Source organism: Callithrix jacchus, chromosome 9, assembly GCF_049354715.1.
Source record: "Callithrix jacchus isolate 240 chromosome 9, calJac240_pri, whole genome shotgun sequence".
Classification (NCBI taxonomy): Eukaryota; Metazoa; Chordata; class Mammalia; order Primates; family Cebidae; genus Callithrix; species Callithrix jacchus.
Window position 1 is genome coordinate 11348646 of NC_133510.1, and position 16119 is coordinate 11364764.

The following is a 16119-nucleotide window of genomic DNA, read 5'->3' on the forward strand; positions in this document are numbered from 1 at the left end:
TTTTATATGAACCCAGCTCCTGCAATAACTAACTGCCTCCTGTGATGGCAACACTACTCCATTCATGAGGATGAGGCTCTCATGGCCGAATGACCTTTTAAAGCCTTCACCGCTTAATACTGTTAGGATGGCGATTAACATCAACACGCAAACTTTGCCGGGGGACACCAGTTTACAGTCTTGTCCGTCAGATCAGTGTCTGCTCCACTGACGTCACAGATATTTAAATGAGCTTCTTTATTTTTGACCAAGCACACAGGGGCTTTACGTAATTCCTGGATCTTACATGTGGGTTGGGGTTTAAATAAGAGGCGTTGTTTTTCTCTTCATGGCTTCCAGGACAAGTTATGGTATGATGAGGGAAATTAAGGGGGAAAATGAGAAAACTAATCCTGTCCTTCTATTCCCTAAGCCGGAGCTTTGATCTCATCTCCCGGAAATGGAAGCAGTAGGAACTAGATGGAAGAGCAGATGGCTGGAATAACCCTTAACTCAGTGGATTTAAGCCCCAGAAAACACTACCTCATTGGCCATGCTATTTCATGTCCACCTTCTACATCCCACCCAAATTCCTCATTTGACCAGCTCTACTCTGGAACGTGCAGGGAAGTGAATTTTGAGAAGCATGGTTTCTGCTTAATTAGACTGACATAGTGTAACGTTGCCGCAGATAGCAGCTTGGTTAGCATCCGAGGACAAGTAAAGCCTAGAAGAGAGAAAGGAAAATATCGATGATATCTCTCAATTGTAAAAGTAATTCCTCCCTTCGTAGTTATATGCAATCTGTGAGTAATAGTTTTGTTACCCAGTGGTTTCAGCATTTTCTCATGATCCTCACTGAATCAGTATTTATAAATTGCCCAGATTGACCCTTCAGGCCAGGCCTGTAAACCTTTTCCATGTCCAGTATAATCAATCCTTGGGCTTTGTGTCCTTCTTTACTTTGGAGAGTGTGAGATATGACAAGGCTTCTCTTCAGACAGCCTGCTCAACCTTTTATTCTTTAATTCCCAGTAGCCCCTGCCCCCCACTTTTTTCTTTTTTCTCCTTTTCTTCTTTCTGGTTTTACTAGATGCCAAGACATGCCACAATGCCAACTCACATTCATTTCCTTATTTAGAAAAAGACTGGCTCTCTAGTCTGCCACAGATGAGCCCTTCTTCCTCTCTTCTCTCTCATCATGCGTCTACCTTAACTAAGAAAGTTTAAATGTTTAGCCAATTGGGTCTAGTTTAGATTGTGGGGTCCAACTCTAGCTGATAGGGAAAAGAGAGAGAAGCAAAAGTCACGTTAAGAATATCGTTCGAGTGAACCGGCAACCAACAGAATGGGAAAAAATTGTTGCAATCTACCCATCTGACAAAGGCCCAATATCCAGAATCTACAAAGTACTAAAGCAGCTTTAGAAGAAAAAACAAACCCATTCAAAAATGGGCAAAAGATACGAGCAGACACTTTTCAAAAGAAGACATTTACGAGGCCAAACAAACATGAAAAAATGCTCATCATCACTGGTCATCAGAGAAATGCAAATCAAAACCACATTGAAGATACCATCTCACACCAGTTAGAATGGTGATCATTAAAAAAATCAGGGTATTCAATTAGAAAAGGAGGAAGTCAAATTGTCTCTGTTTGCAGATGACATGATTGTATATGTAGAAGACCCCATCGTCTCAGCCCAAAATCTTCTCAAACTGATAAGCAACTTCAGCAAAGTCTCAGGATACAAAATCAATGTGCAAAAATCACTAGCATTCCTATACACCAATAACAGACAGAGAGCTAAATCAAGAGCAAACACCCATTCACAATTGCTGCAAAGAGAATAAAATACCTAGGAATACAATGAACAAAGGATGTAAAGGACTTCTTCAAGGATAACTACAAACCACTGCTCAACGAAATAAGAGTGGACACAAACAGATGGAGAAACTTTCCATGCTCATGGTTAGGAAGAATCAATATCATGAAAATGGCCATACTGCCCAAAGTAATCTACAGATTCAATGCTATCCCCATCAGGCTACCAATGACCTTCTTCACAGAACTGGAAAAAACCACTTTAAACTTCATATGGAATCACAAGAGACCCCGCATAGCCAAGAAAATTCTAAGCAAAAAGAACAAAGCTGGAGGCATCACACTGCCAGACTTCAAACTATACTACAAGGCTACAGTAATCAAAACAGCATGGTACTGGTACCAAAACAGAGACATAGACCAATGGAACAGAACAGAGACTCCAGAAGAAGCACCACACATCTACAACCATCTGATCTTTGACAAACCCAGCAAAAACAAGCAACGGGGAAAGAACTCCATGTTTAATAAATGGCGTTGGGAAAACTGGCTTGCCATGTGCAAAAAGCAGAAACTGGACCCCTACCTGTCACCTTACACTAAAATTAACTCCAGATGGATCAAAGATTTAAACATAAAACCTAACACCATAAAAACACTAGAAGAAAACGTAGGCAAAACTATCCAGGACATAGGCATAGGCAAGGACTTCATGACTAAAACACCAAAAGCAATGGCAATAAAAGCCAGGATAGACAAATGGGATCTAATTAAGCTCCAGAGCTTCTGTACAGCAAAAGACACCATCATTAGAGTGAATCAGCAACCAACACAAAGGGAAAAAATGTTTGCAATCTGCCCATCTGACAAAGGGCTAATATCCAGAATCTACAAAGAACTAAAACAGATATACAAGAAAAAAACAAACAAGCCCATTCAAAAGTGGGCGAAGAATATGAACAGACACTTTTCAAAAGAGGACATATATGAGGCCAACAAACATATGAAAAAATGGTCATCATCACTGGTCATTAGAGAAATGCAAATCAAAACCACACTGAGATATCATCTCACGCCAGTTGGAATGGTGATCATTAAAAAATCAGGAGACAGCAGATGCTGGAGAGGATGTGGAGAAATAGGAACACTCTTACACAGTTGGTGGGTGTGTAAATTAGTTCAACCATTGTGGAAGACCGTGTGGCGATTTCTCAAGGATCTAGAAAGAGAAATTCCATTTGACCCAGCAATCCCACTATTGGGTATATACCCAAAGAACTATAAATTGTTCTACTATAAAGACACATGCACACATATGTTCATTGCAGCCCTGTGTACAATAGCAAAGACCTGGAACCAACCCAAATGCCCATCAATGATAGACTGGACAAAGAAAATGTGGTACATATACACCATGGAATACTACACAGCCATAAAAAACGATGACTTCGTGTCTTTTGTAGGGACTTGAATGAATCTGGAAACCATCATTCTCAGCAAACTGACCCAAGAACAGAAAGCCAAGCACCGTATGTTCTCACTCATAGGTGGGTGTTGAACAATGAGAACACCTGGATTCAGGGAGAGGAGCATCACCCACAGGGGACAGTTGGGGGGTGGAGAGGGAGGGGAGGGATAACATGGGGAAAAATACCAGATATAGTATGCACCTAAAGTAAAATAGATAAATTTAAAAAAAATCAGAAGACAACAGATGCTAGAGAGGATGTGGAGAAAAAGGAATACTTTTACATTGTTGGTGGGAGTGTAAATTAGTTCAACCATTATGGAAGACAGAGATGGGGCTTCACCACGTTGGTCAGGCTGATCTCAAACTCCTGACCTCAAGCAATTCACCCACCTCAGCCTCCAAAGTGCTGGGAATACAGGTGTGAGCCTATTACTGCACCCAGCCCATATGAGTTGTACTATTTTGTACTCCAACCAGCAATATATAAGAAGGCCTGTTATCTAAATACCCACCAACTGCATGTGTTCTCAAGGATCTAGCAATAGAAATTCCATTTGACCCAGCAATCCCATTACTGGGTATATACTCAAAGGATTATAAATACATAGGTCTATTTTAAAGACACATGTACACGTATGTTCATTGCGGCACTATTTACAGTAGCAAAGACCTGGAACCAACCCAAATGCCCATCAATGATAGACTGGATAAAGAAAATCTGGCACCTATACACCATGGAATACTATGCGGCCATAAAAAATGATGACTTCGTGTTCTTTGTAGAGACATGGATGAATCCAGAAACCATCATTCTCAGCAAACTGACACAAGAACAGAAAACCAAATACCGCATATTCTTGCTCATAGGCAGGTGTTGAACAATGAGAACACATGAGCACAGGGAGGGGAGCATCACACATTGGGGTCTGTTGGGGGAGGCTAAGGGAGGAACAGCAGAGGGTGGGGAGGTTGGGGAGGGATAACATGGGGAGAAATGCCAGATATAGGTGATGAGGGAAGACAGGCAGCAAACCACCTTGCCATGTATGTACCTATGCAACAATCCTGCATGATCTACACATGTACCCCAGAACCTAAAACACACACACACACACACACACACACACACACACACACACAAATAAAAGATTCGACACTCTTTTGTTCATAGTGACAACCAGCCCTGCGAGAGACACCCTTCTGGGCAAAAATATTATTACATTACTGAAAAATCCTTTGAGTACTCATTTTTCCTTACAACTCCGAACTTTATTTCTAACAGAGAGGGAGGGAAGAAATCTCACGCTCAACTTGCACTCCAGTCCTAGACCTGGAGCCCTTGTTCTTTTCAGTGGAGAATGGTATTTAGAAGCCAAGATCTGGTTGTTGGGTGTACTCATTGCTATTGGTGTGTCATTATACCTAGGCCTTGTCAATAAAAGTGAAAAAAATATATTTTTACAAATTATGAGTTCATACTGATAATTATAATTCAGATTTATTCTTAGCCTTTAAAAATTTTTAAATTTTTATTTTTTCCTTCACAATAAAATCTTGGTTCCCAATAATAACATATTATTTGTTTTTTGTTACAATATACATAAAATAGTTTCAGAATATAATACGAATAATAAACTATTAAGTAAAATTTATATTTATTTACAGTTTGTCCATAGAATATATGTCCTACTGAAAGCTATATGGAATATAGTCTTTGAAAATTACTTGGATTCACTATGTGGATATGGTTTTGAATTTAGACAAAGTTAGATTAGTTTAAAAAAATTAATAAACTTTATTTTTTAGAGAAGTTTTAGATTCACAGCAAAGTTAAATGAAGGGCACAGAAGGTTTCTATATACATTTTTTTCCACACACAGTATACAATTTCCCTCACAGTCAGCAGCCAGCACCAGAGTGGTACATTTGTTATAACTGATCAATCTACATGGACACATCATTATCATCCAAAGCCTATAGTTTACATTAGGGTCCACTGGTGGTGATGTACCTTCTCCAAGTTTTGACAAATGTATAATGATACATATTCACTATTACGGAATCATAAAGAATAGTTTCACTGCCCTAGAAATCTGTGCTCTACCTATTTAAGCCTCTCTTCTTCCTAACCCTTGGCAACCACTGATCTTTTTACTGTCTCTCTAGTTTTTGACAACCACTGATCTTCTTATTGATTCTGTAATTTTGCTTTTCCCAGAATGTCATATAGTTGAAATCATACAATATATAGCTTTTTCCCATTGGCATTTCTTACTTAGTAAAATGCATTCAAGTTTCCTCCATGCCTTTTCATGTCTTGAACGTAGTTCATTTCTTTTTATGGCTGAATAATATTCTATCGTCTGGCTGCATCTGTTTACTTAACTATTCATCTACTGAAGGACATAGTTTTGACAATTATGATTAAAGCAATTTCAAATTTAATTTTAAACTTCATAAGCTTATAGCAATATAACTCCACATGCAAGTTTTTGTGTAGGCATAAGTTTTTAATCTATTTGGATAAATACCAAGGAGCATACTTGCTTGATCATATGGTAAGAATATGCTTGGTTGTATGTGAAACCACCAAACTGTCTTCCAAAGTAGCTATACCATTTTGCAATTTTAGCAGCAGTGAATGAGAGTTCCTGTTGCTCTACCTCTTTGCCAGCATTTGGTGTTTTTGACTATTTTAATGGGGGTGTAGTACTATCTCATTGTCTTAATTTGTAATTCCCTAATGGTAAACGATGTGGAATATCTTTCTATATTTTTATTTTCCATCTGCATATCTTCTTTGGTGAGGTATCATTTAAGTCTTTTGCCCAGTTTTTAGATATATACATATTTATTTACTTGTGAAGATTTTAATATATTACTCTACTAATACATTAATTATTGTATCAAACATGCAAAAATACAAAATTGAAAAGATTGAGATTAAGAAGAAATTATATTTTAAAACTATTTACATTATTAAATGATAGCAAATACTTTTTGCTTTCACAAAAATATTATTATTAATTTAGAGAGTGTAATATGGTAGAAACTGCCTCATTAGTTTTTTCTTTTATTGATAAATATTTTTATATATTGATGGTGCAAATGAGTGTTTTTTACATGCGTAGAATGTGGAATGATCAAGTCAGGGCATTTTGGGTATCCATCATCCTGGGTGTATATGTGTTGGGAACATTTTGAGTCCTCTCTTCTACATAGCAGCAATGCAATATATCATTGCTAAGTATATCACCCCAATCTGCTATCAACCATTAGAACTTGTTTTTTGATCTAAGTGTAAATTTGTACCCAGTCACTCACCTCTCTTCATTTCCCCCTTCCACTTTGCCCATTTACAAAATCATGTTGTTGGGTTTTAGGAGGTTTTTTTGGTATATTAAGGTAACAGTCCTTTATCAGACATCTCCTTTGCAAATAGATTCTTCGAGTCAATAGCTTGTCTTCTCATTCTCTTGACATTGTCTTTCACAGAGCAGAAGGTTTTAATTTTGATGAAGTCCAGCTTATTGATGAATTCTTTCATGGATTATGCCTTTGGTGACTTGTATAAAAGGTCATTGACCTACTCAAGATAATTTAGGTTTTCTCCTATGTTATCTTCCAAGAATTTTATAGTTTCGTATTTTACATTTTGGTCTGTGATCCATTTTGAGTTGACTTTTACAAAGGGCACAAAGCCTGTGTCTAGATCTATTGTTTTGGCATGTGGATATTCAGTTGTCCCAACACCATTTGTTAAAGATATTATCTTTGCTCTATTGTATTATCAGTGCTCTTTTGTAAAAAATGTCTCTCTCTATAGGTCTATTTCTGGGGTCTCTATTCTGTTCCATTCATCTATTTGTCTATTCTTTCAAATTACCACACTGCCTTGATTCCTGTAACCTCATAATAAGTCTTGAAGTCAGATAGTGTCCGTCCTCTGGCTTTGTTTTTCTCCTTCAATGTTGTATTACTGACTATTCTTGGATATTTCCTCTCTATATAAACTTCAGAATCAGTTTCTCAGTATCTACAAAATAACTTGCTGGGATTTTGTGTGGGATGGTTTTGACTCTGCAGGTCAAATTTGGAAGAACTGACACCTTTACAATATTGAGTGTTCCTATTCATGAACATGAAATATCTATCCTTTTATTTAGTTCCTTTTTTTTTTTTTTTGAGATGGAGTCTTGCACTGCCACCCAGGCTATAGTGCAGTGGCGCGATTTCGGCTTACTGCAGTCTCTGCCTCCTGGGTTCAAGCAATTCTCCTGCCTCAGTCTCCCGAGTAGCTGGGACTACAGGCATGTGCCACCACACCCAGCTAATTTTTTTGTATTTTTAGTGGAGATGGGGTTTCACCACGTTTGCCAGGATGGTCTCCATCTCCTGACCTCGTGATCCGCCTGCCTTGGCCTCCCAAAATGCTGGGATTACAGGCGCGAGCCACTGTGCCCGGCTTAGTTCTTCTTTTATATTTTTTTCTGTGTCTAGAGTTTTGCAGTTTTCCTCATATAGATCTTTACGTATTTTGTTAGATTTATACCTGTTTCACATTTTTGGGTGCCAATGTAATTGCTAATGTGTTTTTAATTTCAAATTTCACTTGTTTATTGCTGGTGTGTAGGAAAGCTATTGACTTTTGTATTTTGCCTTTGTTCAAACTTGCTGTAATTGCTTATTAGTTCTAGGAGTTTCTGTTGTGTTATTATTGCTCTTTCAGATTTTCTACATAGATGATCATGTCATCTGGGAACCAAGACAGTTACATTTCTTCCCTCCCAGTCTATACATTTTACTTACATTTTTTGATCTTATTTTATTAGCTAGGACTTTCAGTACAATATTGAAAGCAGTGATGAGAGAGGGACATGCTTACCTGGTTTCTAAGTTCAATTAATTTTTTATGTTTGTGTTTAATCTTGGGCTTTGCTTAAAAAAATTCTATCCCCATCACTCTTATCCTTATCCCTTCTGCCTCATTTTCACGCATCCTTTCTTGGTAACAATTTTCACTTATTTCTAAAATGTATCTTCTGTGTTTCTTTTCTTTTTTTTTTAAATAAGCAAATATGTATGCTTATGTATTTTTTATTTCCTTTTCATCCCTAAACAAAAGCTGATGTACTCTATATTATCTTCTGCATCTTGCTTTATTTATTTAACAGTATATCCTGGGAATAATGTAATATTAATTTATGGAGATATTTCACATTCTTTTTTATAACTGCATAATATTCTATTGTGTGAATCTCCCATCATTTATTCAATCAGACTCCTTTGAATAGGCATTTGGGAGTATTTCCATTTTTTAAAATGCAGATAATGCTGCAGTTGGATAATTTTATACACACATTGTTTGGTATTTGTGGAAGTATATCTTCAGGGTGAATTCCTAAAAATGTGATTATTAGGTCAGAGGATGGGGGGGGGCATACATTGTTTTATTGGAAATTGCCAAATAATCCTCTGTATGAGTTATACTTTTTTTTTTTTTTTTTGCTGCCCAGGCTGGAGTGCAATGGTGCAATCTTGGCTCACTACAGCCTCTGCCTTCTAAGTTCAAGTGATTCTTGTGCCTCAGCCTCCCAAGTAGCTGGGATTACAGGTGCCTGCCACCACACCCAGCTAATTTTTGTATTTTTAGTAGAGATGGGGTTTCACCAAGTTGGTGAGGTTAATCTCAAACTCCTGACCTCAAGCAATTCACCTGCCTCAGCCTCCCAAAGTGCTGGGATTACAGGTGTCAGCCCATTACCGCACCCAGCCCATATGAGTTGTACTATTTTGTACTCCAACCAGCAATATATAAGAAGGCCTGTTATCTAAATACCCACCAACTGCATGTGTTCTCAAGAACTTGAATTTTTACTATTTTAATAGTTGAGAAATTGTATCTCAGTGTGGATTTAGTTTGAATTTCTCTCATTATACTGAAGTTGAACATCTTCTTATATGCTAAGGTACACCCTCGTTTCTTGGCTGGATTATTAATGGTAGCCTCCTGACTGGTTTCCTTGACTTTATTCCTTTCTAATTTTCTGCAGTTCTACTAGAGAATTCTTTTTAACAAAATAAGTCTGATCATGAAGTACACTTAGTAAAAGTCATTCGATTATGCTCATTGTTTATAGGAAAAAAAAATCTAAGATTTTAGCAGTGTACACTATACTTTCAATCAGTTTCCTGCCTGCAGGGAAACTCAGCCCGGCTCCTCCCACTCCCAATGTCTTTAAGCCTGTATATATGCCATTCCTCCTTCTTGGAATCCCCTTCTCCTAATTTACCAGGAAACTCCAATCCATACTTCAAAGTTCAATTCAAATATCATTTCTTTGATAAAGTTTTTCTTTACTCTCTCCGTAGAGGTACTTACCCTTCTGGATTCCTGTAGAACTTTTTGGTACTGACTCCCACAACAGCATTCATGAGACTGTGCATCATTATTTATTTTGAAGGCCATCTCCACTACTCTTTGAGCCCAGAGCCACCTTTTATATATCTGCCACCAGTTTCAAGCACTGTGCCAGTTACATAGTGAGTGCTAAATGAATATTTGCTTAATGAGCAAATAAATAATGAGTGCAATTTCATCCTCCTGGTGTTTGCTGATACAAAATTTGATATTTTCTCTTTTTCTCTTCTGGGCTTTCCTTTTAGTAGGATGCTAATGTATATGTTTAGCTGCTTAGTAGGCATAATGAGGCTTATGACATTTTCACAGTTTACCACCATCCAGGCTTTAAGTTCCTTCAGCAAATGATGGATCATCCAGTTATTGAATCTTACAGCTGGAAAGGATGCTGAGGAATCATTTGGCTCTTCCTTCTCCTCAAGGAAGTACTTGGGCTTCTGTTCCATTGTAAGTGGGTGGGAAGAGTGGACTGTATGATTTCAGATCTTAGCGTCATCTCAGTGTACCCCTTTCCTTTCAAATATGTGTCCAATAGTCCTTAGGATAAGTTGTCATGATTCTGGACAGGATGGGTTGTGGCAGTGACAGGGATTCAATTTTAAGGTAACAAAGTAGATAGTTCTTTTCTGGCCAAAGAAAGAACAAATGCCTCATCACCAGCATTACCCTAATGTCCTGCAGATCTTTTTAATGATCGTGGTGTAGATATGACTAAAATGTCTGAAGAACCCAATGAGGGTATTTTAGCTGCCGATTCCTTTTCATCGTCCGGTTCCCTGCTCTTTTGCATTATTACAGTTTTAATAGTCATCGTAATGATGAAATGCTAGGCTGTTATGGCACCCATACTGATGTGATTCGATTAGAACTCGGTATTTGACCCCATCTCCCAAAAGCCTGTCAAGTTAGGGGTTCCTCCCTACTATCTAAGGAAGATTTATTGATCACCTTTTAAAAGCAGCACTCTCCCCCACCCCCGAATCAGTTTGTCTGTGTGCTTTTCTTATTCTCTACAAGCCCCGCAAGGGAGACGCCTTAGCAGTTTGGAGGGTGGCTGATGCTGTGTTACACGTTAAGGAGCAGCTGTTGTCAAACATCTTTCATCCTTAAGCACGTTTGTTGTGCTTACTCCGAAAAATAGTACAACCTGGAAAACTGCCTGGAAAGATGCAAATGATATTTGCATTCACTGTAGAATGTAATTTATTCAAACAGGTACTATGCCAGATACTAGAGATGGGGCATGGCCCTTGCCTGCGCGGTGCTGATTTTCTACTGGAGGAGAAGGAAGGTAAAGCAAATGAATAGATAAAGCAATAAAAACAAGGAAAAATGTTATGAAGGAAGCAAGTAAGAGTATGAAGTAGATGATCATAGGAGTGACTTAGTTTTGGTAGCGTGGTGGGAGACAGTCTCCTTGGGGAAGTGATGGCTCTGCTGAGAACCGGATGGGAGAGAGCAGCCGGATTAGCAGCAAGGCAAGCACCTTTCCATGCATGTGGATAACATAGGTCCCGAAGCAGCAAAGATTAAGATCTTTTTTTTTTTTTTTTTAAGGCACTGGAAGAAAGAAAAATAATGAAACTGGAGCTTAATGAACATGGAAGAGGATGGAACAAATCAAGCTGGGGTTGAACAGGTAGGTGGGGGTCAGATTTAGCAAGGCCTTAGGGGTAAGTGTTGGAGTTTGTATTGCATTTTGAGGGTGATGGAGAGACATTCTAGGGTTTTACACGACCTCATTTACCTTTCTTCTTCTTCTCTTTTAGAGATGGATCTCACTAGGTTGCCCAGGCTGCTCTCAAACTCCTGGGTTCAAGTGATCCTCCCACCTCAGCTTCCCAAAGTACTGGATTACAGAGTTGAGCCGCTGTACCCAGCTTGAGTAACTTACAAAGATCAGTTTTATTGCCTTGAGAAGAATGAATTGGAAGGGCAAGGTTGGAAGGAGAGATATGAATAAGGGGCTGTGTGTAACTAGGAAGAGGTGCCGGTGGCATATTTGAGGATGGTGGTGGCAAAGATGGAAAGAAGTGAATGAATCGAGACACATTTTGGATGTTAAATGGGTGAAACTTAATGATAGACTGGATATTGTAGGATGAGGAAAAAAGGATGAATCAGAGATAATTTCCAGATTTCTCTGTTTTTGAGCAGATATGTAGTTGGAGGCACTCAATATTTTCTTTTTTAAAATTATTTTTATCTGGCTAGGCCCAGTGGCTCTTGCTTGTAATCCCAGCATTTTGGAAGGCTGAGATAGGAAGATCTCTTGAGGCCAGGAGTTGACAACAGAGTGAGACCGAGATTCTACAAAATTTAAAAATAAAAAAATCAGGCAGTTATGATGGTATGTGCCTAGTCTCAGCTACTTGGGTGGCTGAGGTGAGATAATCACTTGAGCCCAGGAGTTTGAGGTCACAGTGAGCTATGATGGCAACACCACACTCTAACCTGGGTGACAGAGCAAGACTCTGTCTCTTAAAAATTTATTTTTACCTATATATGTGTATGTATAAACTCACATATTTAAAAATTACACAGGACTAAAAAGAACGCACAACTGGACATATTAGCTCTTTCCTGTTCAGCAGCCTTGCTCCCCAGAGACAAATATCTTCAACTCCATTAGCTCTGCTCTTGGTGTTTATTTTTCAATTTCTAAATGATCCGCTTCCTTTGCTGTTTTCCTTAAATGCCTGTTGATCCTTGGCTATTTATGTACAGGTAAGAGTGAGGCCCTACTGTGTGAGTCAAACCTTCGTGGGCATGGCTGGGCCTTGCTGCTCATTACCAGGAGGCTTCTCGGGGGGAAAAGTGGCCACACAGCCGTGTCTGAAGGTCACTTTTGTGGGGCCCCTCAGTTCTCCAGGGATGAAACCACCTGGGGGTTCTTGCCTAGGAACTGGTCCTATTTTTCTGGGAGCAGTGCTGGTTATGCTTCCTACCAGAGAGGTACGGACTTTCTATGAATTACCCTCTTTTCAACTCTGAATCTCCCTCTCACCCTTCTCTATGTGGTGTCTGGAGTGGAAGCTTCGATTTGTCTGAAGACCAAATCTTTAGTCTCCTGTCTGACTTATGGGAGGGTTCTGGTCACGTTTATCCTGCAAGTGGATGAGTGGGAAAAATTGAGAATTCCGGGTTTGACCGTGTGATGAGATACTCCGAAGAGGTGCAGTGAAATACATGGTTGGGTGTAAGGTTTGGGACTCTGAGAAGTTGTCTTTGGAGAGAGAAACCTGGCGTCACCAGCCCTGGAGGGCACAAAAGGCCATAGAAATAGATACCATTAATCAGGAGAGGGTGGACAGAGGTGCAGGGATGGTGCTGATCCCATTCTGAGGAGCTCCTGCTGTGGAAAGCAGACCTGCTTGTGGGCTGGGAGGAAGGAGCAGGAGGAGGGCACCCCTTCTCTGAGGCAAGGGGAGGAAAAAGGCCCATCTCACTTTGTGGGAGAAAAAATGGTACCTGAGATCCCAAGTATCCATTGTTGGAAGTGTGAATAAACAAAACGTGGTACATCCACACGATAGATACATAATAAAATTTAGTCCTAAAAAAGGAAGAAAATTCTGACACGTTACCATGTGGATGGACTTGAAGGATATTATTTTACTGAAAGAAGCCAGTCACAAAAGGACAAATATCATGTGATTCCACTTGTATGAAGTGCCTAAAGTGGTCCCATTTATGGAGACAGAAAGTAGAATGGTGGCCACCGTGGGCTGGGTGTAGGGAGAGTGAGGAGCTGGTATTCATCGGGCACAGAGTTTCTGTTTTGGAAGATGAAGAGAGTTCTGGAGACGGGTGGGGGTGATGTACAGTGTTAATGTACCTAGTGCCCTGGAGTGGACAAATGTGAGTTTCAAAATGGCTAAAACAATCTATTTCATGTTGTGTATATTTTATCACAAGCAAAAAGAAGGAAATCAGAAAGATAAAATGAAACAGAATGAGATGGAACGATAAAGAAACCAACCTAAACTGGTAGCTGAGAAGAGGCAGCAGAGCCATGTAAAGCTGCTTTGTTAATTTCATCCAGTCCTACCCTCACCTGTGTTTGTATCATGCTTAGTGAGGTGGTTTATTGTTGTGGGGAGTAAATAAAAGGTGAGAGGACAGCGAGCTAGAGAGGAAGTTGGGGAAAGAGGAAAAATGTAGGGAGGGTAAAGGAGTAAGAAGAGAGCAAAGAATAAAAGTAGGAAGGAAAAAGAGGCAGAGAAAGAGAAGCTTCCAGTAAAGGCAGGCTAGCCAGGCTCAGGGTCAAAGACAGGCTGGCCACTTGTTCTCTTGGGCTTGCACTACCCCCATGTGACAAGGACAAGGATGCAGGGTACGGGTCCCATAGAGCTCTGTGCACTGCTGGAGAAGGCAATGGAAGTGAAGTAAATGGAAGCAATGCCTCTGCACCTGTGGATCCTGATTCTGCAGATGGATAAGTTGTCTTTTCACTCAAGCAGTCACAACTAATCTTAATGCTTCTTAGCTTACAGCACTGTGTGGAGAGAGTTTATGGAAAATATACAGTGTAATTTCTGAACTCTGTCACTGTATCGAACTCACAAGGAAAACGCATGAGAAACATGGATTTGCTGTGTAGCACAGAAGAGAATCTTAAGCGAGATCTATGATTTTTCCAAAACACTTACTTTTATAACACAGTTTGTACTTGCTTGTTTAGAGAAATTAGGCAATAAACGTAGGCCAGTGGGGAAAATGAAAATCTCCCCAAATTCAACTAGGCAGGGATAACAACTGTTAGCAAGTTGATGTCCTTCAATTTCTATCTCTCTGCCTCCTGAATCTGGGCAGGCTGGTGATTGCTTCAACCTATGGAGCAGGTGGAAGGGAGGCTCTGTGACTTCTGAGGCTAGCCATAAAAACCATGCAGCACCTGCCTTTCTCATTGGAACACTTGCTCTCAGAGCCCACCACAGAAGGGTCTGACTGCTCTGAGGCTGCCATGCTGTTCGGATGCCCCTGCTCCGCGTTGAGGTCACATGCAGGCACTCTGGTTAACAACGCCAGCTGAGTTGTCGCAGCCTGAGTCCCAGACATGCCAGTGAGGAAACCTTCAGATTTTTCCAGCCCCAAGCCATTTGACTCACACACTGCCGATCAGTTCCTCTCAGCTGGGGTTCCAGACATCAATGGGCAGAGATAAGGCACCCCTGCTGTGTCTTGTCCAAATTCCTGACCCACAGAATCCGTGAGCCTGAGAAAATGGATGTGGTTTTCTGCCGCTAAGCCTCAGGGTGGTTCATTACACAGTTACAGATAATGGGAACAGCAGCACTGCAGTTCTCCTTCTCAGAGACGGCAACCCTTACCAGCTCCTTGTGTGTTCTATTAAGGAAGTTTATGAATGCGCGATCACATATTTTCCCTCTTAGTACTTTTTTAAAACAATTGGTTGCATACCAAGCACATTCTGGACTTTGGCTTTTGTTTTATTTAACAACGTATCTTGAAGATTGCTCTTCAGCTGTACATATAGAATCTCTTCATGTTTTCATAGCTGCATAATATTATTACCATAATTTGAGTAACGAGCCCTATATTCACGGGCACTTAGATTATTTTCAGTCCTTCAATTGTATACACAGGCTGTGATTACTGGGGTGGCACCTGTAATTTTGGTGACATTGACAAGTTGCTCTCCATGGAAGTTATTTTGATTTTCTCTTCTAACAAAAATGCCCGAGAGTATCAGTTTCTCCACAAATACCGTGTTTTGTTTTAAATCTCTATCAGACAAGTTTATGGGAATGATGTATTCCTATAGTTTTGTTTTGTTATTTTATTGTTTATTTTGAGGACGAACAGCCATCTGCATTTCTTTTTTGATGAACACTTAAATTCTTAATCCATCTTGAGTTAATCTCTGCATATGGTGAAAGGTAAGGGTCCAGTTTAATTCTTCCGCATGACTCAGCAGCTTCTCCACACCATTTATTGAACAGGAGTCCTTTTCCCATTGCTTATTTTTTGTTGAGTTTCTAAAAATCAGATGGCTACAGGTGTGCAGCTTTATTTCTGTGTCATTTCTTCTTTTCTGTTGGTCTAGGTGTCTGTTTTTGTACCCGTACTATGCTGTTTTGGTTACCGTAGCCTTTTAGTATAGTTTGAAGTTGGGTAAAGTGCCTCTGGCTTTGTTCTTTTCACTTAGGACTGCTTTGTCTATTCAGGCCCTTTATTGGTTCCAAATGAATTTTAGCATAGTGTTTCTAATTCTGTGAAAAAGGACAGTGGGATGCTCACTTTGGCAACACATATGCAAACAATGACACTGGTAGTTTGATGGGAATAGCATTGAATCTGAAGACTGGTTTGGGAAGTCTGTTTTAATGATATTCATTCTTCCAATCCATGGGCATGGATTGTTCCATTGTGTCATCTATGATTTCTTTCAGCAGTGTTT